General features: G+C 34.5%; 1 long non-coding RNA gene across 1 annotated transcript in view; it reads left to right on the top strand.

Moving 5' to 3' along the window:
• Positions 1–21,386, top strand: part of LOC143249770 (uncharacterized) — a 43,599-nt gene extending 22,213 nt beyond the window's left edge. The window contains exon 3 of the long non-coding RNA XR_013027937.1: positions 20,761–21,386. This is a non-coding gene — a long non-coding RNA (uncharacterized LOC143249770). The remainder of the gene's footprint in view (positions 1–20,760) is intronic.
• The last annotated feature ends 3,365 nt before the right edge of the window (positions 21,387–24,751 follow it).

Genomic DNA, 24,751 nt, shown 5'->3' with positions numbered 1-24,751 from the left:
TTCAAAAAGTTCTTGTTTGTCAGAATAAAAATTAGCAATGCGAGTGTCACGTAAATTACTATTGTGAGTACGACGTACGTTAGCATCGTGAGTATGTGACATAAATTAGCATCGTGAATGTGATTGTTTGTTTGTTTTGAATTTCGCGCAAAGCTACTCGAGGGCTATCTGCGCTAGTCATCCCAAATTTAGCAACGTAAAACTAGAGGGAAGGCAGCCTCGTCATCACCACCCACAGCCAGCTCTTGGGCTACTCTTTTACCAACGAATAGTGGGATTGACCGTCACATTATAACGCCCTCACGGCTGAAAGGGCGAGCATGTTTGGTGCGAGCGAGATTCGAACCCGCGACCCTCGGATTACGAGTCGAACGCCTTAACATGGTTGGCCATGCCGGGCCCAACAACTAGTGGGATTGTTGTAACGTAGATTCCTACCCGAGACCCTCAGATGAATAGTCGAGTACCTTAACCACTTAGTCATGCCAGCCCCTGTCGTGAATGTAACATCGGCTCGAGAAAAAAAAAATGTTCCCGAAATTCTAACCATTATCAATAACTTTTGTCAATAGAAAAACAGAAGATTAGGATTCTTAGAGTGATGAACAATTATTTATTGTGTTCAGTTGCCTTTCATTCAGTACAATGAACATATATTTTCATATGATTTAAATAATACGTAGCATTGATACTACAATCATATTATTCTGAGTTATTAAGTAAACAAACTGTTTAAAATACTAAATATAAAGCCATTCTATTATTCGATTCACCGCCTGTCACTGAGTTATGTTAATTTCGGTAGCTTGCACAGTCGGAACGGTATAAGCAAAGTCGTTCTTCTAATGTCATCTTCTCGATCGATTAACAACAGCACAGATAATTATTAAACCTAACTCATCAGACCACTCCACATTCTTCTGGTGATTTATTGTCTCCAGTATATGTTTCAAGTCTCATTGAATCATATTTACATCTGATATCAACAGATTTAGATCTAGGTTTCGGCTGTCGTGTGACAGTTTTATAACGTTTCGGCTCGGCACATTCCGCCAAATCCTGTCTAATGTTGAAAGAATCAATCAAATCTGTTTATTTTACCTTTTTAACCTCTATCGATCACTAACAATCAACAGTAATAGTTGTTGTGTTTTTTTTACAAACCTTCTCATTCATTTATAATAATAGACGCTTAACAAATATTCTTGAACAGTCAGTCAAAGAAATAATCTTTCATGACGACGCCTTCGTTAGATCACACCTCACAATCGAGTCAAACAAATCTCCCGAAATGTGTTTTTCTTTTTATTATTATATAAACGTGAATAGATGTATTTGAATATTAGATATATCTTGATATAGATCTGGATTGCTGTTAGAAATGTTTCCACGGAGACTTTGAAAGTGTCTTACAGACCCCTACTACGTAATTCTATCAGGATTCATGACGAGAACAAGTGGCACCAGCCATGTAGGACCACATTAGGCAAGGTTGTCACAAGTCACGATCTGATCTTAAGTTCAGATAATGTCAGCCACACTGTACTACTTTGTATCATACTTTCAACTGATTACATAAGCCAATATTACTCATAGTATGAAGCTGCTATCATTTTTATTGTAGTATTTCTTTTAGCACTTGACGTTTGTTTACACAATTAGTGTTGTTTCTTTGACTTGCAAGCCTGAAACATGAAACATAACAATGACGGTTTTCGGTGAAAGATAATTTTGTTTCGCCATAAAACCGAGGTGTAAACAAAAATAAAATACTCAGTACGGTTTCTTGTCAAAGCTCTTACACTGTATTGTTCAAAACTAGCATAAACGTCACGGTAAACTAAGGCTGGTTAACATCGTGATATCGAAAACAAGCGTAACAAACATTCACGAAAAACTACAGCTTGTTACTATCGTGATACTTCGTGCATTAAATTTTACGTTATATTATCTGTAGTGTATGAAATATAACACACAAACTTAAGAAGCTCCCGTTCTGTTGGTTAAAGCATAGGCATAGTGGAACAATATAATCTTGCAACATGCCGACTTATTTGTAAATATCTCAACTAGGAACATGCAAGTAATTTTCGTTGCACAATGACTTTAAGACGTGCGCATTTGTGAGGATTATGGTATTTGCTTAATTAGAAGTTTAAAAGTTAGAGATATGGTGAAGAACGCGTGTTTTATTTTAATTTATGATACACACAGTTTTACTTCTTTCAAACCTTCATGTCTAGAAAGGAAGAATTCTTGGCTCATATAAATAATCAAATAATAAATTATTAATTTCTTTTAACCACTACTATGTTAACTTGAGTATTTCAGTTCATTTATGTTTACCTAAGACTAATCAAATAACTTAGTTATCACCCGTATAAAGTTAAAACATTTAAAAATGTAACTGTTGTTGTTTTCTTATGTCTTAAATAAACTTCTTAAATATTCCCAAAACTCATTTTTTTTCGACAAACATCAGTATTCGATTTTCTTCAACGTTCATTTTGTTAAATGTATTTACAGAAAGTTATCAAATGCTTCTAAAGTAACAGTAGATTACATTCGTAGGAAAGTTTACGGTCACTACGGTGGCCAGACATGGCCAGGTGAGTTAAGGCGTTCGACTCGTAATCTTAGGATCGCGGGTTCGAATCCCCGTCACACAAAATATGCTCGCCATTTCACCCGTGGGGGCGTTATAATGTTACGGTCAATCCTACTATTCGTTGGTAAAAGAGTAGCCCAAGAGTTGGCGGTGGATGGTCATGACTAGCTCCCTTCCATCTATTCTTACACTACTAAATTAGGAACGGCTAGCGCAGATAGCCTCGAGTAGCTTCGAGCGAAATTCAAAAACAAACGTACAGACAATTTTCTCTTACTCCTGTTCGTTACCTTCCTTTGCTAAGCCTTAAAATATTTTTTCTTCATTCTAAATAAATTCAGATTTTATAAACAAAAGTATGAACTACTGTTCAACTTTTCTCTTCAAAATAAACATGTTTTAGTGCTTGTAAGAGCAATAGTAAATCGTTGAAATGTATTGCTTTCAATAAACCCTGAACAAACAAGAGGGTGTCATCAACTAAACCACAGAGTGTACGTGTCATGTGTTTCCATTTAGCTTTTTCTAAATATTTTATTTATTTTGGTAAATACAGCTTCACGGAGTTTTAATGAAATATGTCTCACTTTCAAGAGACACGAAGATGGAAAAAAAAATAGATAACATATCAAATGTACGTGGGAAAAGTTTATCTTGATGTTACTTTAAGCACGTGATTGCGTGTTCTCAGCTTAAATGAGGTTGACAGTTTCAAGCTCTCAGCTTTACCACTCGTAAACAATTATCTCTGATACTTTTAGCCAGATAGATCGAGCAATAACCTTCGAACAATCTGTATTACAGCCAGTATGCGAAAATAAAGAACAAAATTAGATTTGTGATGTCGAATCTCGTCGTTTGTTACTTACGTTACAAATCACATTTCTGCGTAATTTGACTTTTATTCGCCTATATTGCGTTTAAGTTATAATATATATATATATATAATCATTATTATCCTCCGCTGGTACAGCGGTAAGTCTATGGACTTACAACGTTAAAATCAAAGGTTCGATTCCTCTCGGTAGACTCAGCAGATAGCCCCATGTAGCTTTGCTATAAAAAAACATACACGCATATTCTCACTTTTATACAACAAGTGTTTTAAAAAGTGCAAATCGTGTCGAATTTCGTTATGTCTATCTAGGATAGTAAAATTATAATATTGTTAATAAATTATTTATGTGTCAGTTTGAAGAAAACAAATACTTAATTGAACATGATCTGTACAATGTACTTCATGCTTGATACAAGTTCAAGAACTAAAAATTATAAAGTACAAGAAATTACTCAAAATAGCATCTTGAACCAGATCTGTTCAGATTAAATCGTTTCCCACTGGGACAGCGGTAGCTCTCCGGATTTAGAATGCTAAAATTAGGTGTTTGATTCCCCTTGGTGGACACAGCAAATGGCCAGATATCGCGTTGCTAGAAATAAAAACACACACAGACATTCAGATTAAATCAGTAAATTGTATAAAGGGGGCATCTACCGGCTCTTTGAGAAAGCTAGGAAGAATGCCTTACTAGAAAATTATTAAACTAAACACCACTAAAATCAATTAACTGTGAAATAATATATGTATATTTATTTAACCAGTTCTAGCATATACATGTTCAACTGTAACGTTTTCAAACATATATATACAGTTACGACAGAAAGCGTTTGTACCCCTGCGTCGCGAGTAGTTTTTTCCTTATAACTTAAAAAGTATCACGAGTAGGGTAATGAAAGTAGAGTATATTATAAATATTATACTAACACACATCCACATAAATTTTTATGTAAATTAAACGACAAATAAACTGTTTATAAACAAATAACCAACAATAGGAGGAGCAGAAAGTGTTCGTACAGTTCAGAACGTGTAAAAAAACTGATATTCCCGTAAAAATTTTGTTTAGTTTGACGAATAAACTACATTATACCATTCCAAAACTAGACACTGGGTTCATAAGTATTGGAATTTAGCCAGCAAAAAATGTACTTCCGGCAATTTAGCGCCGTCTCCGTCATTATCTGCTTGGTCATCATGGCGAACAGGAAACAACTATCCAGGGATTTAAAAAACCAAATTATTGTAAAATACAAGTCTCGTGTGTCTCTTCTCGGTATTGCTACACAACTTAATGTGCCAAAATCTACTGTTCAAAGCATAATTGCCAAGTTTAAGCTTACAGGATCAACTGCTAATCTCCCTCGTTCCGGACGCCCCATCAAAATTCCAGAGAGAACCAAGAGGAAGGTTCTCAGAAAAGTTAGTAGGAACCCTTGTTTAACACGTAATGACATACAGAAACTGGTAAGGAAAACTGAGGTCGAAGTAAGCACCTCTACAGTTACGAACATGTTACGCTCTTCTGGGTTCAAAGCACGCCGTCCTCGTAGAACTCCATATTTAAAGCCTGTTCATTTAGAAGCACGATTGAGGTATGCAAGAAAGCATCTAGGTAAACCCTTTACCTATTGGAAGAGTATTCTTTGGTCAGACGAGACTAAAATCGAGCTCTTCGGCCACAATGATTTTCGCAATATTTCCCATAAGAAGGGGGAACGAAATCTTTCAAACTACACTGTTCCTACAGTTAAACACGGAGGTGGCTCGATCATGCTATGGGGTTCCTTCAGCTCTTCTGGTGTAGGCAGCCTTCACCGCGTTAACGGAATCATGAAAATGCAAAGCGTTCTGGAGTGACCATCGCAATCACCCGATCTCAACCCAATTGAAAACCAGGGTTCATCAGCGTCATCCGAAAACCTTGCAAGAGTTGGAAGCCTTCTGTGAAGAAGAATGGAAGAAAATACCAGTCGGGTACTGTCACACAATCATGGAGGGCTATGAGGAGAGATTGCGCCAAGTAATTTTTCTGAAAGGCTTCATAACTGACCATTAAAGTAGACGCACGAACACTTCTGCCCCTCCTATGTTTGGTTATTTGTTTATAAACAGTTTATTTGTCGTTCAATTTACAAAGAAAATTATGTAGATATGTATTAGTATAATATTTATAATATTTTATACTTTCATTATCCTAATCTTGATGCTTTTTAAATTATAAGGAAAAAACTACTCACTACACAGGGGTACGAACACTTTCTGTCGTAACTGTATATGATCCTTAATATATTCCCATGACTTAGGTACACGAACTAAAATAGAATATCTATCTGGTACTAAAGTACTATTGATATGTATCTCACACAAAAGACAGTGAACCAATACTACTATTCCTTCAAATACAGGTTTCGTTCAACTTAAATCCTTTATCAGAGAAAATTTGTCCTCAATGGCTCAACGGTAAGTTTCACACTTAAAACACTAAAACCTGAGTTAAGATATCCGTGGTGGGCAGAATACAGATAGCCCATTGTGTAGATTTGTGCTTAACAGCGACCAAACTACTTATTTTAAAATAGGCCCGGCATGGCCAAGCGTGTTAAGGCGTGCGAGTCGTAATCTGAGGGTCGCGGGTTCGCATCCCCATCGCGCCAAATATGCTCGCCCTTTCAGCCGTGAGGGCGTTATAATGTGACGGTCAATCCCACTATTCGTTGGTAAAAGAGTAGCCCAAGAGTTGGCGGTGGGTGGTGATGACTAGCTGCCTTCCCTCTAGTCTTACACTGCTAAATTAGGGACGGCTAGCACAGATAGCCCTCGAGTAGCTTTGTGCGAAATTCCAAAACAAACAAACAAATACTTCAAAATAAGAAAAAAAATGGTGACTCGTTTTCTTTTGTTTTTTTTATTAATAAACTTAACTGAGTGAAGTGTAAACTTTTTCCTTAACTGCCAAAAATATCCACCTTTCGAAAGCGCTCGATTATAGGTATCGTATTTTTGAGTTCTTGAATCTACGTGCTTTTCTAACATCATGATGTTAAAGCATGCAGTGTTATTTTAGGATTTGTAATTCTTTTTGTGTTTGAACCTTTCATATAGACTATAAGCACAAATTAATAGATATTTTATAGTTTAATTGCACATAATTTTATTTTAAAAAGCTATTAATCCTATTGGTCAGTATCATGGCAGTTAAAATTACTCTGTCAAAACGTTTTCATTTTTATCACTTTAAAGAATCTTAGGAGCTGCTTTAACAAACGTAGCCAAATCGTGATCTAGGCTACAAATTACTGTGATTAGATGATTTCAACAGAAAATTAAAATCGGTAGCTGTAGCCTTTACTTAACGATCCATCAGGATTTCTGACGTGTTAGCTCAAGGAACTAGAGTTGAATTATTTAGTCATATATGATTGTTCCGCTAACCCTATCTGCTTCGTTAAGTACGTGCAGTTTGGATATTTGTTAAAATCTTTGCTCATCACAAGGTCTGAAGGCTTATAACATTGCAGTTTGGTTTCGATACCCACAGAAAGTAGAACATTAATAATGTATTGTGTATCTCTGCACTTAACAACAAAACAAACTCGTCAAGATAAACCTATACAAAGAAACATCGAATACATAGTACATAATATTATATAACGAATGAAATAGTTGGCGTTTTAAATAGTACATATGTGTGTGTGTGTGTAACAATAAATCTCCACAACCTCGAAGCAGATTCCTTAAAACTTGAAACGTTTTTAAACACTGTTTTCATTTATTTACCTGCTTAGAGCATTGCAATCGAATAATCTTGCTTATATTACTCAGATAATAAACGAGATGTCTCTACTTTCAATTATCTCTCCACAACAAGCACTCGATTCCAATCACAAAACCATTCCACAAGCACATGTGTTTTAAGTGTTAAAAAAGATTTATCTTCACCTGCATGAAGAAGAAATTTTTATCTTTCGCTAATTAAGTTATTTTTATTTCAGAAAAGTACACATGTAAGGTCACAGTAAAATATTTCTTCAAAATATATTAGTTAATTTTTTCTTGAGCATGTTATGTTAATTTTGACAATTTATTATAACACCATAAATAGTGTACTCGTGAATGAGCCAAGTAATAAAATTTCCATTGTATCTGAAAGACATAAGAAAATATACAGAGAAGTCAGCTTTATCAGCATGTCTTATTCAGTTTCATACAATATAACATAAATCAAAGTAAGTTCACAATTAATTACCGTTCCTTTAAATTACAAGAAACGAAAAGCGGCATCTGTCTGTCATTTGATATATTACTAATACCCTTTTTACTACATCCATGGGTTAAAGTTTTGATTTAGTCTCACGCTGAACAGTCGAAGAATCCGAGCTAATAACACGTCTTACCTCGTAAGGTTAATGGAGTGGTCACAATGATTAACATCTTAAGTACTCAACTCCACCTGAAATTAGAGCGAGCAAAAAATTAGAGCTTATTTTTGTTAACTCTGAAATAGAGATATCTCAAGGTAATAAAAAGTTACATAATAAAAACGCAAGCTTTCTATATCGCAACTTTTTTATAAATTCATATTTTTCCCCAAAGATTAACGTAACTTTACAAATATTTGATTTTATATTTGTTGCAATAAAAGCTAAAAGTAGAAATGATATTAAGAAAACAGTTACAAGGAAAAGAAGACAAACTATGAATATTATCATAATGGTTGTAAAAGGGTACTAATATCAACACATTCACACTAACTCTGGTTCAGGTTCTCGAGACAAGTATCCTGGTTATAAGTGTTGATAGAATATAATTTCGTCTGAAAGCTTAGCTTTGTCTTTTTAAAACGTAAAACGTTAATATTTTAAACAGTGAAAGAGAAAATTACTACATGGATAAAAATATGTAATACTACAAACAATTTACCAACCAGTTTATAGTAGGAATTTGTTTTAAGTTTACCTTTATCAAACATCTCACCAACACAGGATAAACTTTTCAACATTTTCGCAAAAATACATGACCAAATTTTTGATCTTTGGTACAAAAGTCACCCAAACAAATATATTTGAAATAAACTCTACGAAACGTTAGTTGAAACTTTGTTGAATCTTTGGTATATATAATAGTTTTTTCATGTTTACTGATTACATAATTTAACGCTTTAAGTTTTTCTAGATGATATCATGTGATTTAGGCTTGAAAAGCATACATATGTATAAAAACTGGACTGTTATAATACGACAGCATTCTGTGTGAGAAAACTGGAGTGAGTGTTGAAAAATGTAAGTAAATTTAATTTTTTACTTAGAGTGATAGTGTCGTCAATATCTTGTAGTTAATTTTACATATAGTTCTACAGGGTTATCGATACTTCGGTTAATTTTACATATAGTTTCTCAGTGTTTTCAATATCTCGGTTAATTTTACATACAGTCTTACAATGTTGTCAGTATGCCACGGTTAATTTTACATATAGTTCTACAGGGTTATCGATATTTCGGTTAATGTTACATATAGTTTCTCAGTGTTTTCAATATCTCAGTGAATTTTACATACAGTCTTACAATGTTGTCAGTATGCCACGGTTAATTTTACATATAGTTCTACAGGGTTATCGATATTTCGGTTAATGTTACATATAATTTCTCAGTGTTTTCAATATCTCAGTGAATTTTACATACAGTCTTACAATGTTGTCAGTATGCTACGGTTAATTTTACATATAAATTTTTAGTGTTGTTAGTATTTCATGGTTGACTTTATACAACTCAACAGAGTTCCGACATATCAACCAAGGTTAACTTTAGAGAAACAGTGTTTTTGACGTTGAATTTTTGTTTATTTTATAAACGTTGTTACATATTATAATTCATTTCGGACGAGTTTCCGATTTATTATGTTACGTACGTTAAATATTACGATTTAAAATAGTCAGAAATTGTAAGTTTAATTTGAAAGTTAATTAAATGTCGATATGAATTAAATTTATGATATTTACCAGCAAGATTAATGCACACAGTTTTCTTTCTTAACACAAATATATTTTAATATTCAAATAACAATACAATTTATAATAACAGTTATTACAAATAATGATTTATATACAACAGTTTTGTAAACTTACAAAAAACACTGAGTTTTATATCTAGGATAAAGCTGAATATTTTAACAACGGTTTACGTTGAGCGAAGTAATTCCACGTTCATACACAGATTCATTTCACCTGGCGGGAATGCTAGCAAGCTCTGTTCTTGTCTAGTCTAATGTAAAATTCTTTCAACTGAAGTTATACCATGGCGTTGTGGAAATACTAACATCCAGGGTTAATTCCCTGAAGATGAACGGTTGTAATGTTTAAACGTACCTAGCCAAATATCTGTAGTTTCCCGAATAATAAATGTTTATCAGTTATAGCTACCGAGATATACTGACTGTAGCGACCCAACAGCATTAAAACTGTCTTTCAGCGTATTGCTATGGCTACGTTTTATATTCATTAGGCAGATTCTCGAAAATTCAGCTGGCAGCGATACCGGCATTTTACATACACATATCGTTAATCGTTGATTCTTACTCACGAGAATCTTCTACAATTTTAGAGAACAGGCAAGACATTCGCAACACACTTTTAACAATAAAAGTTACATACATTTCCAAATATATTTAGTAAACCGAAGCAAACGTAGTTAATAAAATAAATACATAATAGTAAATCCGCTTCAACGTTATCAACATCTCATGCTGGTGTTACGTTCCCTGAATAGTAAGTTAAATCACAATATGATAGCTTGATTGGAAGAGCAAAATGATTTGAAGTGAAGACTTGTGTTTTAGCTGAACTGTGATTAGCGTGGGTGTGTGTGTCACCTTCGCTATAAATACATAATAAAAACAAAAAAATACTACTTTGATTTTAGTTCCAGTTCTTGCATGTTTCTATACACAATGTCCTGTGCATTACGCAAGTAAAACAATATAATCTTCGAACGTTGATTAAACCGAAGCTTTTGTTTTATGAATGAGAAGAGGTAACCAAGAGCGTTTTTACACAAACAGAAAAGTAAACCTAAGACTAATATTTCATTATTATAATTTCCATCATTTGGATAAACAACTTTTTTCTATCTCGGTCAAAATGAGGATGTTTTGATTAACGTGTTTTATACGTTGATTAAATTGTACGTTCAATCATGTTATTATATAATACTCAAATATTAGACTCAATAACGTCATAAAAAGTACCGAAATGCAACAGAAATATGACAGAAAAACGTTATATATATATATATATATTGGATTTCATATACATTTGTATACATTAAACACAGTTTCCAATTGCATTGGTTGAAATAAATAGCCAAAATTTATGAACAATCGAAGATATATATACTAAGTTAGATCGTGGAATTAATGGTTTTCTTTATCTTTTTACGGCATAATAAAAATACATATATAGCAAGTTTTTCATGCAACATAATTTTTATCCTCAGCGATAAACTAAGAAACATTTCCAGAAAACATTAAAACAAGAAGTAAGTAAAATTAGTTTAATGTGTTGGCATGTAAAAAAAGAACAGTGTAGTTACACTGCTTCAGACTGTAACTTATGTAACCACTTAAATATAAAAAAAAACTTACAAGATAATTCGCTAGATTTTCTTTTAATTTAATATACAGGACTTTTCCTGCATATTGCGGCTTTCTTTAACTCGAACATGATGTATACAATACGTGTAGTTCGTGCTCGATAGAAGTTCAGAAATTACAAGTTAAGTTGTATAAAAAATTACACACAAAAAATGAATCGTGAATCAGATCAAATCAGTGTAGACAGGGTAAAAGATTCTGTTCCCCCGATCATTACTCACGTGCCTGTAAGTAATCCCTTCCTCATATCTGTTATCATTACGGCTTCCTGGAGTTGTCTCATGGGAAGACAAAGTGCATACACACAGTTGGAAATTTGTTTATTGTTGTGTTTTCAAAACTCCAATTGTTTTCACCAACATTGTTTTTACAGCAGCTACATTTTAAACAGTATGTATTCTATCTAATACTCCTTTATTTTCGAGCTGTGTAGAGGGTTTCGTTTCGTTAGTAAATTATCTAGTAAATACCAGTTTTGTGGCTTCGTTTGTACCGAATTCTCTTCAATTTGTCTCTTTGCTAGATTGTTTACAATAAATACTGAGGTCCGAAACCTCCTTAAAACATCAACCTTTCATAAACACACTGCCAGCGTAAATATAGAGTAATTATTCTATATATCTGTGGCCTGGCATGGCCAGGTGGGTTAAGGCGTTCGACTCGTAATTTGAGGGTCGAAGGTTAGAATCCCCGTCCCACTAAACATGCTCGCCCTTTCAGCCGATCAATCCCACTGTTCGTTGGTAAAAGAGTAGCCCAAGAGTTTGCGGTGGGTGGTGATTACTAGCTGCCTTCCCTCTAACCTTACACTGTTAAATTAGGGACGGCTAGCGCAGATAGCCCACGTGTAGCTTTGCTCGAAATTCAAAAACAAATCTATATATCTTTCACACTTAGCTATAAAACCAAACTAACTCTTCGATGGTCGACAAATGTTATTAATGGAAAAATCATTATTAAACGAAAAGCAATAGAGAAAAGTTGAATGGAAGATTAGCGTATTGTTAAAAACTTTTACAAGATATAAATCTGGAACTATTACATAAGTGTTTTTCAGGGGAGTACCGTATTTAAAAACAAAGTCTGTAGTGATGTATTTTATTGTTGGTGTTATTCTTATCAAACTATACCTGGTAGGTTCTTTCAAATAAGACACTGATATTATTTATCTATTGGTTATTAATTCATTCTTTACAACTTATTAAAACATTCCATTGACATTTGAATAATCTTCTCTATTGAAAAAACTGTAAGTTTTAACTGGTATTACTGGAACAATATTTTCAGTGTGTTTGAAAATTATTAAGAGGTGTAAAATGCTATTAGAGGTTCACAATCTCTTTCAAAATTCGCTATCAGTTTTATCAATCAGTCCTATATACGTCAAATTTTCAGTTACTAAAACGTTATACAGGACGTTGAGTAACTTATTTTAAAATGGTTTTGGAAAATCACCACATCGTCACAGTCCATGTCGTTACATTCGAGAGTACTCTGTCTGAAGATCGTGAATTGTGGCATTAGCCCCTGCAATTTAGTTTCCATTGCAAAAGCTCCTTCTTGAGGTTTTCATCACCAAAGCACACCGTTCTTTCCCATATGCTTTCCATAATCCATCAGGGTGTTCGACTTGTAATCTAAGAATCACGGGTTCGAATTCCCGTCACACCAAACATGCTCGCCCATTAAGTTGTGGTGGTGTTATAATGTAACGGTCAATCCCACTATTAGTTAGTAAAAGAGTAGCCCAAGAGTTGGCGGTGGGTGGTAATGACTAGCTGCCTTCCCTCTAATCTTACAATGCTAAATTAGGGACGGCTAGCGCAGATAATCCTTGTGTTGCTTTACGCGAAATTCAAAAGCAAATAATGGTTTATAATGGATACTTTCAGATAATAAAATGTTTTTCATACAGGTTTGCTTATTCCTTTTTGTCAGGAAATTTACATAAATGTATACGAAAGGGTAAATGCGCATAGGCTTTGCTAATTTCAATCAACAACACCAACCGCCACCCGATGAGTTACTCGTATGTGACCGAATAGTGGTGTCTGATTGCGACTCCTAAAATGCATTCACGGTCAAAGATTCTCAAAGGCCAATTTGTAGTAAAGAAGCACTAACCATGGATCTTTTGATTCACAGCCTGGGCGCGCTAAATACTAGGTCAAGTTTGGACCAGTTAATGTAGTTTCCAAAATAATTTTTCCATCGACAAAATTTCATTTTTCTTTTCTAAGTTCAATATAGGTTACTAAAATATATTACCTAAAATTTTAATGTGTAACGCCTGTAGCTAGACGTGGTAACTAATTTTGCTAGTTATAGTTAATTCGATTAACATACTGATATATTTTGGAACAGGAAGAGAAAACATGATTGAGTGGTTATTACTGACAATATTTTATAACAGTGGCTTTTGCCCGTCATAACTAAATTGTTATAAATTTGAAGTACATTCTATGCAACTATTTTGTGTTATGTGTTATGCAAATCTGAAGGATCCTGATAAAATATGAGTAAAATGTAAATTCTTAAAACAGCAAATGAAGTTTCTTAATCTAACCTCATGATGTACTGTATTTAAGATGTATTCTCCACTCTTTATTTCAAGGTATTATTATAAAAAAAGTGGAAAATGCATCCTGACAACATCCTGGTATCAGATAGATGATGTAGTCAAACCAATTCCCCTTTGAAGAATGTCACGTTATTATTAAAATATTTCTCTTACTCCAAAATGTTGCACAATATTTTATGTGTATAAGGGAATTATAATTTTATATGAATAGAGTGTTACCGATAGGAGGTAGTAAGAACTTAACAAAATGTTATGTAATTATATAATGTAAGGAAGTGGTAATTTTTGTATGAATATAATGTTAGTGGTAGGAAATAGTAAGAACGTAACAAAATGATTTGTAATTATATTTATTTGTTTGTCTGTTTTTTAATTTCGCACAAAGCTACTCGAGGACTATCTGTGCTAGCCGTCTCTAATTTAGTAGTATAAGACGAGAGGGAAGGCAGCTAGTCATCACCACCCACCGCCAACTCTTGGGCTACTCTTTTACCAACGAATAGTGGGATTGACCGTCACGTTATAACGCCCCCACGGCTGAAAGAGCGAGCATGTTTGGCGCGACTGGGATGCGAACCCGCGACCCTCAGATTACGAGTCAATTATATACATAAGTAAGGAAGTGGTAATTTTTATGTGAATATAATGTGTCATGGGTAAGAGGTAGTAAGAACTTCTCCCCTTTACTGATGATGATAAGAAAAACATTTGGCCCCAATTAAAACTAGAATAACTACTTGTGATCAGACATGACCTGTGTTAATATCACTTGATACTATTTCATTACACCAGCATAGAAGTTAGGAGAACGAAACAAGAAATTACTACTTGTATTTGTTTTATTGTTTTTTAATTTCGCGCGAAGCCAAATGAGAGTTATGTGCGCTAGCCATCACTAATTTAGCAATGCAAGACAGCTAGTCATCACCACCCACCGCCAACTCTTGGGCTACTCTTTTACCAACGAATAGTGGGGTTGATCATCACGTTATAACACCCCCACGGCTGAAAGAGCGAGCATGTTTGGTGTGACGGGGATTCGAACCCACGACCCTCGGATTACGAGATGAGTACCTTAACCACTGGCCATGCCAGGCCTATTACTTACAAAAACAACAGCCCTTTTCTTCCATTTATCTGATTGAATGTTTTAATGTTTCTGAGGGTGTGAATGTTCTGTTGTTTACAAAGGTAACATTATCCCTATAAGAGAGAATATATCTATTTCACATTCCTCATTAAATTAATGACCGAAACGTTTTTCTTACTTTTCACCACAGTACGAAGATACAGAACAAGTAGCAACCGTCATCAATTTGATGTGATAGGTATAGCGTTAGTGATTGATGTGAATTATAATATTTTCTATCTTGAATGAAGTTCAAATGTTTCAAACTCATCAAAAAATATGACTCAACAAATAAATTCTTGGGCTACCTTATTTTGCCAAAGAACAGTAGGATTGACTGAAACATTATAACGCCCCCACGGATGAAAGGGCGAGAATGTTTAGTGTAACAAAAATTCGAACCTGCAACCCTCAGATTTTTAGTCGAACGTCATAACGACCTGTCTGTGCCGGACCACAAAGACATTTAATTAGAGAACATGATAAAATAAAAGTGATGACTGTTGTGGATAACCCAAAAACTCAGATGTACGTGATCTCCATTTTCTATAATACTTTAGATAAAGAACAACTTACGTTCCTACTATGTTCTGCCGTCATCACATGAAAACCAAAAATATCGTAGATTATTCACAGTTTTTTTTTATTTTTCATAATTCACAAACATTGTTTTTATTATTATTTCAATATATTTAGAATATCAGAGAAAGCTAATAAACAGTTTGTAATGCTGGTTTAGTATTGTATCAGATTCCATTCTGGTTTCGATAAATCCTGTTCTATGACTCTTTCCTTGCTAAGTTTTTGTAATCAGTTTTTAGTCACACGGTTAAACTGTTGTGTTATGTTTGTTTGTTTGTTTTTGTTTTGAATTTCGCGCAAAACTACACGAGGACTCTTTGCGCTAGCGGTCCATAATTTAGCAGTGTTAAACTAGAGGGAAGACAGATAGTCATCACCACCCAACGTCAACTCTTGGGCTACTCTTTTTACCAACGAATAGCGGGATTGATCGTAACATTATAACGTCCCCACAACTGAAAAAGTGAGCGTATTTGTTGTGACAGGGTTTCGAACCTGTAACCCTCAGATTGCGGGTCAAGTGCCCTAACCACTTGGCCCTGTAGTTGTGGGCCTAAGAATTCTAACACTGGTGTTACATTTGCATAGAATTTTTCTTAATTAAGCTCAATTAGATATAGGTCAATCTTTAGATTTTTGTTATCTCCATGATACGTCAATTAATAAAGGGATTTGCATACAGACAAGCAGGTGATTCCTTTAAATATTTTTGGCTATGGCTAATTAATAGTCTGTATTCTCAGTGACGAGGTCTAAACTTATTCACCTTATATTTTTAAATCATTACTTCTATTAAAAAATCCTGTCATATACCACTTGTAATAAACTTCGGAACTTAAGAGTAAATAATAATAAAACTAGAATGCAGGGTATACTTAACTCATCGGAGCTGCAGGAAATAATACATTTATCTTAGGATTTTACAATATTCAGGGTAACTAAGCAATACCAATGCAGCCACTTTCAGGAATTCGGCAGGTGTATATTATTATCGACTTTTGATATACTGGCGCGGCTGGAAGCCCAAACCCGGTCTGATGCCGCTAAAGGAACGTGCCCACAGCGAACACTCATTCAAACATGACTGAGGTAACAAGCGTTCTAGATTCCCAGTAATTTTCCTGATGACTTAATTAAGGCTGAGCACCTACCTTTCTAAAGTGAGACTTCAATATTTCGACAGCCTTAAATCACGTCAAACAGTACATAAGATGGGGCAGGTTTAACCTCAACCCCTAACTTTATCTTGTTACGAACTAATAACAACTTTAAGTCCTAACATTTCTTTGACTTATATGAACGTGTGTGTGTGTGTGCCTGGATTTGATTTCTTTTTATATTGTGTTACTAGTCGCGCCTATCAGTATGACAAAGTTAACTAAGTATTGCATGAAGTTCAAGACATTTGAAAACTGTATGTAATTGTCCCAGTTTCAGGTATATAAAAAATTTATCTGATATGCCCAACCCACTATGTTTTTTTTCTTTTTCGTGGTTGGGAAAGAGTGTTCATGTAACATAAATTATGTTTATCTTATCATTAGCAAACACGTCTTATCGAAGCACGTTCAAATTATGATCATTATGTTATGAAACTGGCCTTTATATCGTTTATTTTGAATATCATGTGTGTTCTAAGAGATTTTGAGAACGTGGAACAACGTGATCTAAGCAGTGCGTTTTATTCGTCATTCAGCTTTTCCGATCTGATAGCATTTCTGGTTTTTCAAATCAAATCATTATTTGCTGTTTTTCCGAAATATAGTACGTAATGCTTCTGTATCTTATGAAAATTATACTTCCTAAATATTTTGTATGGTTGTTTGTAGCTCTTTGGTAAGTCTGTGCTTGTAGCTCTTCGGTAAATTTGTGCTAATGTTTTTTTTTTATGGTTAGATTTGTGCAATGGGCTATCCGTGCACTGCTCACCGCGGTTTTCCGCCTTATAAACCCATTCACTTACCATCGAGCCAGCTTGTAGTTTATTTAATAAACTTAATTTTTCCGGCAGAATACACAAACGTTATCTCACAACGTGTGAAAACTGATAGTCCTTATAGAATCGTGTTAGCACACTAAGGCCAAATAAACGTTTCCGGAAAAATAAAACGGGATGTGTTATGTTAGTTAATATGAAAACGCATGTCTCGGTATTCCAATACTTTCCAGTGGCTCAGAGGTAAGTAAATATACAGTCATATGACGGTAAAAATTAGGTTTTGATTCCCATAGTAGATACAACACAAATAACACATTCTGTAGCTATGTGTTTTTCGACCAAACCAACCAATAAGTTACAGATAGGGTCAACTTACATATATGAAAGAAAACAACTCTGATAAAAGAATCCTACCAAAATAAGCCACGAAATGGCTACATGGAAACAGAGACCGGGAAAATGACGTAACATTCAAATAGTCTCAAAGTATTCATGGCTACTAAATAACATATTCTGTTAGTGCATTCAGAAATTACATTCTTCTCATGTGCACTCCATTAATTTATGTTACAGCCTCACCGAGCTTCATTAAGTGCAAGTTTTGTTAACACTAACTATATATATATATATATATATATATAGTATGGAATTATCACCACCTGTCTCTCTTTAGATGGTCTCTCTCATTTTATTAATGAATCGACATTCTTCTAAACAAAGCTTTTAGTTACCATGCATGTGAACAAAATAGTCTACGAAAAATTATCTTTGTTAAAGAGACTCTGTGAACGTTAACATAATGAACGTATACAAACGGATCATGACTACTAAATAAATATTTAGTGGAAAGATACGTACGTTAGCATTTCCCTATATTATAAATAGCTAGCCAGTTAAACAAGTGCAAAAAACAGTAAATATCAATATTTCTTCCCTTATGGGCGTCTCGTGGACCAAAGACGCTCTTGTAGACCCCCACAAACTAAGATAGCTGTGTCTATAGAAGTTTTAAGCGACACTGTCGTAAATAAACATGTAAATCAATGAAATTTTGCGATTTTCTTGTCTTGTTTTTTTAATAATAATATGGAAACTAGTATTTTATCGTCGCAAACCCTCTTTAGGATGCTTACAGGCCCCTAGGAGGGGATTTGTAAATCGCAGTCTGAGATATAAATAGTATTTCAAACGTTACTAAATGCATATTGTACTAACTTCGGGATATATAAATAGTTTTCCCTCATTTTAGGATACATAAGTAAGTTCATCGTGATTGATTTCATTATCGTTTAAATATTTCGACGAAATTTGTAAGTTTTAAGAAATTTTCAAATAGGGAATTAGCAAAATTTTTTGGTTTCTCTTTTTATCTAGATGACGTCGTGCAAGGTTGGTTGTTTTTTTTTAATTTCGCACAAAGCTACTCGAGGGCTATCTGCGCTAGCCGTCCCTAATTTAGCAGTGTAAGACTAGAAGAAAGGCAGCTAGTCATCACCACCCACCGCCAACTCTTGGGCTACTCTTTTACCAACGAATAGTGGGATTGACCGTAACATTATAACGCCCCCCACGGCTGAAAGGGCAAGCATGTTTGGCGCGACGGGGATGCAGACCCGTGACCCTCAGATTACGAGTCGCACGCCTTAACACGCTTGGCCATGCCGGGCCACGTGCGAGGTAAAAAAAGTTCTATTTGTTGACGAAAATTTTGGTATTTTTAAGTAAAAACGTTTTCCCACTTACAGGTGTTGCTAGGTGCTTAAAACACCTGATCACCGACATGGAGCATGTTCGATCTCTCACCACACCAAAATCAATCATACAATACATTATGAACTACATTCTAAGTATCTGTAAACTTTATCAATAAGAAACTTACAGGTCAAACAGTACTCGACTAACTGAATCTTAGACACAAATGTAGCTTTATTTTAAAATACTTTTGTATGTAAAAATAGGATTATGTGTTTGTGTGTACGACTGCTAAATGGAACTGTATTGTGAACACAGACTAATGGTGAGATCTTACAGCAATCTGCAATAATCATCGTGAAAATTAAACTCAAAATAACACAAACCAGTTCCACAAGTTAATATTTAGTCAACATTCCCTTGGATTTCAGTTTTGTATATATGTCATACTTTCAATGAGTTTGTGCTGATATTCCTGACTGACTGACTGTCATCCTTTTTTGGATACTCCAAAATTTCATTTTCCGTGTTTGGTTTGCGATCTGTCATTAATCGGTTTAAATCAGCCCATAAATTTTCAGTTGGATTGACATCAAGTGATTGACCTGACCGTTCCATAACATTAATTATTTTAACGGCTCCACATATGTAGAGAAAATTGTTGGGTCGTTTTGTAGGCTGATTGGAATAAGATCATCTGAGAAACTACAGCACGTGCACAACACTTTTTATGTAACTAAAATCATGAAAAGTTCAGGTATTTACGTAATCCAGTGTTAAAATTAGGATTTGAGATCATATTTGAACAGGTCTCTTCGAGTCGTTCTGAAAACATATAGCTTTACATATTTTTTCTGTTATCTAATAAAATATACATCAAATTAACAACATTTTCAAGGGAGGACACTTTTTTGTCTATCCCTGTACGTTACAGGTTATATGCGTTTGAAATCTACCTTTTTGAAATACTCGATAAGTTCAAAAACCATTTCTTAGTTTTCGTATGAATGGGGAAGATTCTGAAATTTAATTTAGTTTCCAGTCACAAACTAGACAACTTAAAACGTGTTAAATCGTACAAGAAGAGAACACCGAAAAATCGAAACTCCGTTTGTTAACAAAACTAAGTGAAAGACATATGTTTGTCCATTATTTATTTATATTATTTTAAGCCTGTCCTGTAAATTTAGAATTATAGTTACCTGTATAAACTATTACCTACGCCCTGTTTTTTTTTAAGATTATCTACAAATAAGTTTCGTGTGGTAAATGAGCCAACGGTTTTTAACGATAGCGTATCATTGATAAACAGAAACTTATAACATGTTCCAGAGCCCGGCACGGCCTGGTGGTTAAGGCATTCGACTCTTAATCCGCGTGCCGCGGGTTTGAATTCCCGTCACACCAAACAAGCTCGCCCTTTCAGCCATGGGAGCGTTATTATGTGACGGTCAACCCCACTATTCGTTGGTAAAAGAGTAGCCCAAGAGTTGGCGGTGGGTGATGATGACTAGCTGCCTTCCCTCTAGTATTACACTGCTAAATTACAGACGGCTAGCGCAAACAGCCCGTGTGTAGCTTTGTGTGAAATTCAAACCAAACAAATAACCTGTGCTTTCCTCGAGTTGTTGTCCAAGCCACAGTAATACTTAATGTACATAGAAATTACTTATGAAAACACCCTAAGCATGTATATACCAGATTATCAGTGTTACATCCTTTAATGGAAACCATTTAATTTCAGACCTCTGAAGATATATCACAAGCAAGAAGTTTCAAGAGGCACAGAAAGCACCTCATGACTTACGATGAAAATAAATCTTACCAAAGATAGTTCAGCCCGTTAACATTTTATCTCTTCTGTGTGGGTCTGTTGCGGAATAGACCAATAGGAAACGATCTGACTAAACGTCTCATACGATTGATATTCAATGTAAGTTGTGCGACAGTGGTGGTATCTAAAGAAGTGACTTTATATGGCTGTAGCCTAATTACACCTTCAAATACAAAAACAATTTCAGTTTGCTAGTTACAAAGTGCAATTAAAGAGCACATTAAACATAAGAAAAAATGTGTTTTCGATTAATGAGCTGCTAGTATACATATAAATGTGTGCACATTTGATGTTCTTGCACAATCGTTTAAACTTATATATAGCACAAAAGTGAAATAACAGTGTGACAAGAACATTCCCAAACTGTTCTTTTATTAATAAAATACAGCAATATACTGGTAGATTTTATCATTAAATTTATATTTACTAAAAATTTATATAATATAAAGAATTTGTTTCCATTAATTATGTTTAAATATATTTTTTTGTTTTACATATGAGAGGCAAAAAGTTAACTACCTATACCCTATGACCTATCTGCGCTAGCCGTCCCTAATTTAGCAGTAAGACTATAGGGAAGGCAGTTAGTCATCACCACCTTCCATCAAGTCCTGGACTACTCTTTTATCAACAAAAGTGGGCCTATGTAAAAAAACACAAACTTGGGTATGGCTACAAAACGTAAAGTCTAAATGTCGCTGTATTTCTGTAATTTGTACAGATTTTTCACATATATGCTAAAAAAGAATTACTTGTATGCGTCACTTTAAACATTTATTTCTTGAATTTTGGTTCATAAATGTACTAATAATGAAACAAAACGTAGGTTTCTTTATTTGTTCTGGTAATTTGTTTAAGGAGTTATCACGCTAATTATGTCAATAGTTTTAAAACTCTAGTCTTTGAACCGTTGTTTTTAAACCCTGTCACAATTCAGACATCTTGAATTACTTCGTAATATGTCCTTCTGCACTGTATCACCATGAATTCAGAAAATGAAATTTTTACGTCATAATGACATCATAGCTCATCCACATACTCATTCTATGTATGTATGTATATTTTTATGTTATTATTTTTTTACGTTTATTTTATCATACTTTTAGTGTTAAGATTATTTTACATTATATACATATTTAGAGCTAACCTAAACCTACTAAGTAACCCTAGTGAGATATTCCTGGAATTACGGCCAAAAATGTCGTTAACAGCAAGGGTATTTGACTGATGAAACAGTATATTATAATCATTATAAGCAGAAAAGTAAGAAAAGTATAATTAATCATCTATACTGATTATCAAGTTCAATATTAACTTTAAGTAGTTATCTTGCCGTCATTGGAAATTAGCACTAAGCTCACTATTTAAAAACTGATGACTGTCCAGTATGGCCAAATGGTTCAGATCCTCGATTCGTAATCTGAGAGTCGTGGGTTCGAATCTCCGTCACATCAAATATGTGCGCTCTCTCAGCCGTGGAGGTGTTATATTTTGACAGTCAATCCCACTTTTTGTTGATAAAAAAGTAGTCCAGGACTTGATGGGAGGTGGTGATGACTAACTGCCTTCCCTATAGTCTTACTGCTAAATTGGGGACGGCTAGCGCAGATAGCCCTCGTGAAGCTGTGCGCGAAATTTCTAAAAACAAAACTACTATTTAAAAGTATATAAAACTTTATGCTACTAAACGTGATATGCAGATCAGTTGGATAACATCGTAGTAATAATGGTAATAATTAGAATTGGTATCAATCTTATTGTGAAGTTTGTTTGTTTTTTGGAATTTATCGCTAAGCTACACAAGGGCTATCTGCGTTAGCAGTTCCTACTTTAGCAGTGTGAGACTATAAGTAAGGGAGCTAGTCATCACCACTAACCACCAACTCTTGGGCTAGCTACTCTTACCAACGAATAGTGGGATTGAACGTCACTTTATAACGACTGAAAGGGCGAGCATGTTTGGTGCGACGGGGATTCGAACCCGCGACCTTCAGATTACGAGTAGAACGCCTTAACCCACCTGGCCATGCCGGGCCGTTATTGAGAAGCAATGTCAATAATGTATAACATCACACTAAGACTTATAATAATTAAAACAGTTATTATTTTTACCGTGATGTACTGTCAGTAGTTTCTGACACCACAGTGAGATTTATAATCGTTAAAACTGTTATTTTGATGTAATATCAAACGATTTTGAAACGTGGATTTAGCTCTTAATACCCTTGCAAAATATTTGTGTAGAATACTGCCAAAATGACAGAAAGGCACATTATATTAGTCAGTGCTATAACTGACAACACAGCTTTGTTTTGGTGAATCCATGACAATGTCTCATCTCCATGATAACTTATTCTCGCTTTAAAACAAACTAGCTTTCGATGTTGCATTCCTACTCATAAATACAGATTTTTACAAAATGTTTGTACTTTGTTGCAAAAATTTGGCGTCAATTTGATTAAGCATGTGATACATACTTTGTAAACATTTATAACTACAAGACTTGAATGTGATAAGTGTGTTAAGGCGTGCGTCTCCTAATCCGAGGGTCACAGGTTCGAATCCCGGTCGCACCAAACATGTTCGCCCCTGCAGTCGTTATAAAGTGGGGGCGTTATAAAGTGACGTACCCACTATTCGTTGGCAAAGGTGGCTAGCCCAAGAGTATGTGGTGAGTGGTGATGACTAGCTCCCTTACGTCTAGTCTTACACTGCTAAATTAGGGACTGCTAGCGCAGATAGCCCTTGTGTAGCTTTGCGAGAAATTCCAAAAACAAACAAACTTCACAATAAGATAGATAACAATTCTAATTATTACCATTATTACTATGATGATGTTATAATGTTACGGTCAATCTCACGATTCGTTGGTAAGAGAGTAGCCCAAGATTTGGCATAAGATGGTATTAACTAGCTGCTTTCCTTTAAGTCTATCACTGCTAAATTAGGGACGGCTAACACAGATAGCTCTCGAGTAGCTTTGCGCAAAATTCAAAACAAACAAACAATTGTTTTCTTGGAATAAAACCATTTCTTTCTAATAAGATGCCAATTTATGCAATAATTTATAACTTCTCGTCTTGAAAAACACAAGCTATAATTACCAAATAACTTACCTAATTAGATTCTAAAATTGCAAACACAAACTCTAAAGATGTCTTCAAAAAAAAGTAATGAAAATAAATAAAAAGATGGACTACATAAAAAATATTTGAGTAAGACGTTGTTGGGGGAGACATTATCTGTATATAAGTTTTGGTATATAGTAATTTTTAAGACGTTCAATGTGTTACTGTTCTTATTTTTACCTGCAGATGTCTATCTAACAAATAAAGTTGTTGGTTCAAATATATTCTATAAATATGTTTGATTCATTCTTGATCGAATTAAATTCACGAGTATCTAATCAATCAGGTCTTATTAGTCCTATGCTTACTTTTAATCTATATTGAATCAATGAGTCGTATTTAATTCACGTGTTTCTAAAGCATTAGATCCTCTGAATATGGATGTCTGTTTAATCTTTATGAAGTCTTCTGATCACTTTGGTTTCGTTTTAATTACATCATTTAACAACTCTGGTTGAATCCGAATTAAATCGTCTAAAAACCCTTCTAGTATAATCAAAAGTAAATATCCTAAAATCTTTCTAATTTAATGTAAAGTAAACATTTCTAAGCCATATGCAGATTTGAAATTCCTGCTATTGAACATTCTCAGTCTTTCATTTGTGGGGTCGTTATTATGTAAGGTCAATTTCACTATTCATTGGTAAAAGAGTAACCTAGAATTGACAGTGGGTGATGTTGACTAGCTGCCTTCTCTCTAGTGACTAGTCCATCGCTACTGTTTATAAATTAGGGACGGTAAGCGTAGATAACCTTTGAATAGCTTTGCGTGA

The sequence above is a fragment of the Tachypleus tridentatus genome, chromosome 4 (assembly GCF_004210375.1).
Source record: "Tachypleus tridentatus isolate NWPU-2018 chromosome 4, ASM421037v1, whole genome shotgun sequence".
Taxonomy (NCBI): domain Eukaryota; kingdom Metazoa; phylum Arthropoda; class Merostomata; order Xiphosura; family Limulidae; genus Tachypleus; species Tachypleus tridentatus.
This window is presented reverse-complemented; position numbering and strand designations above follow the sequence as displayed.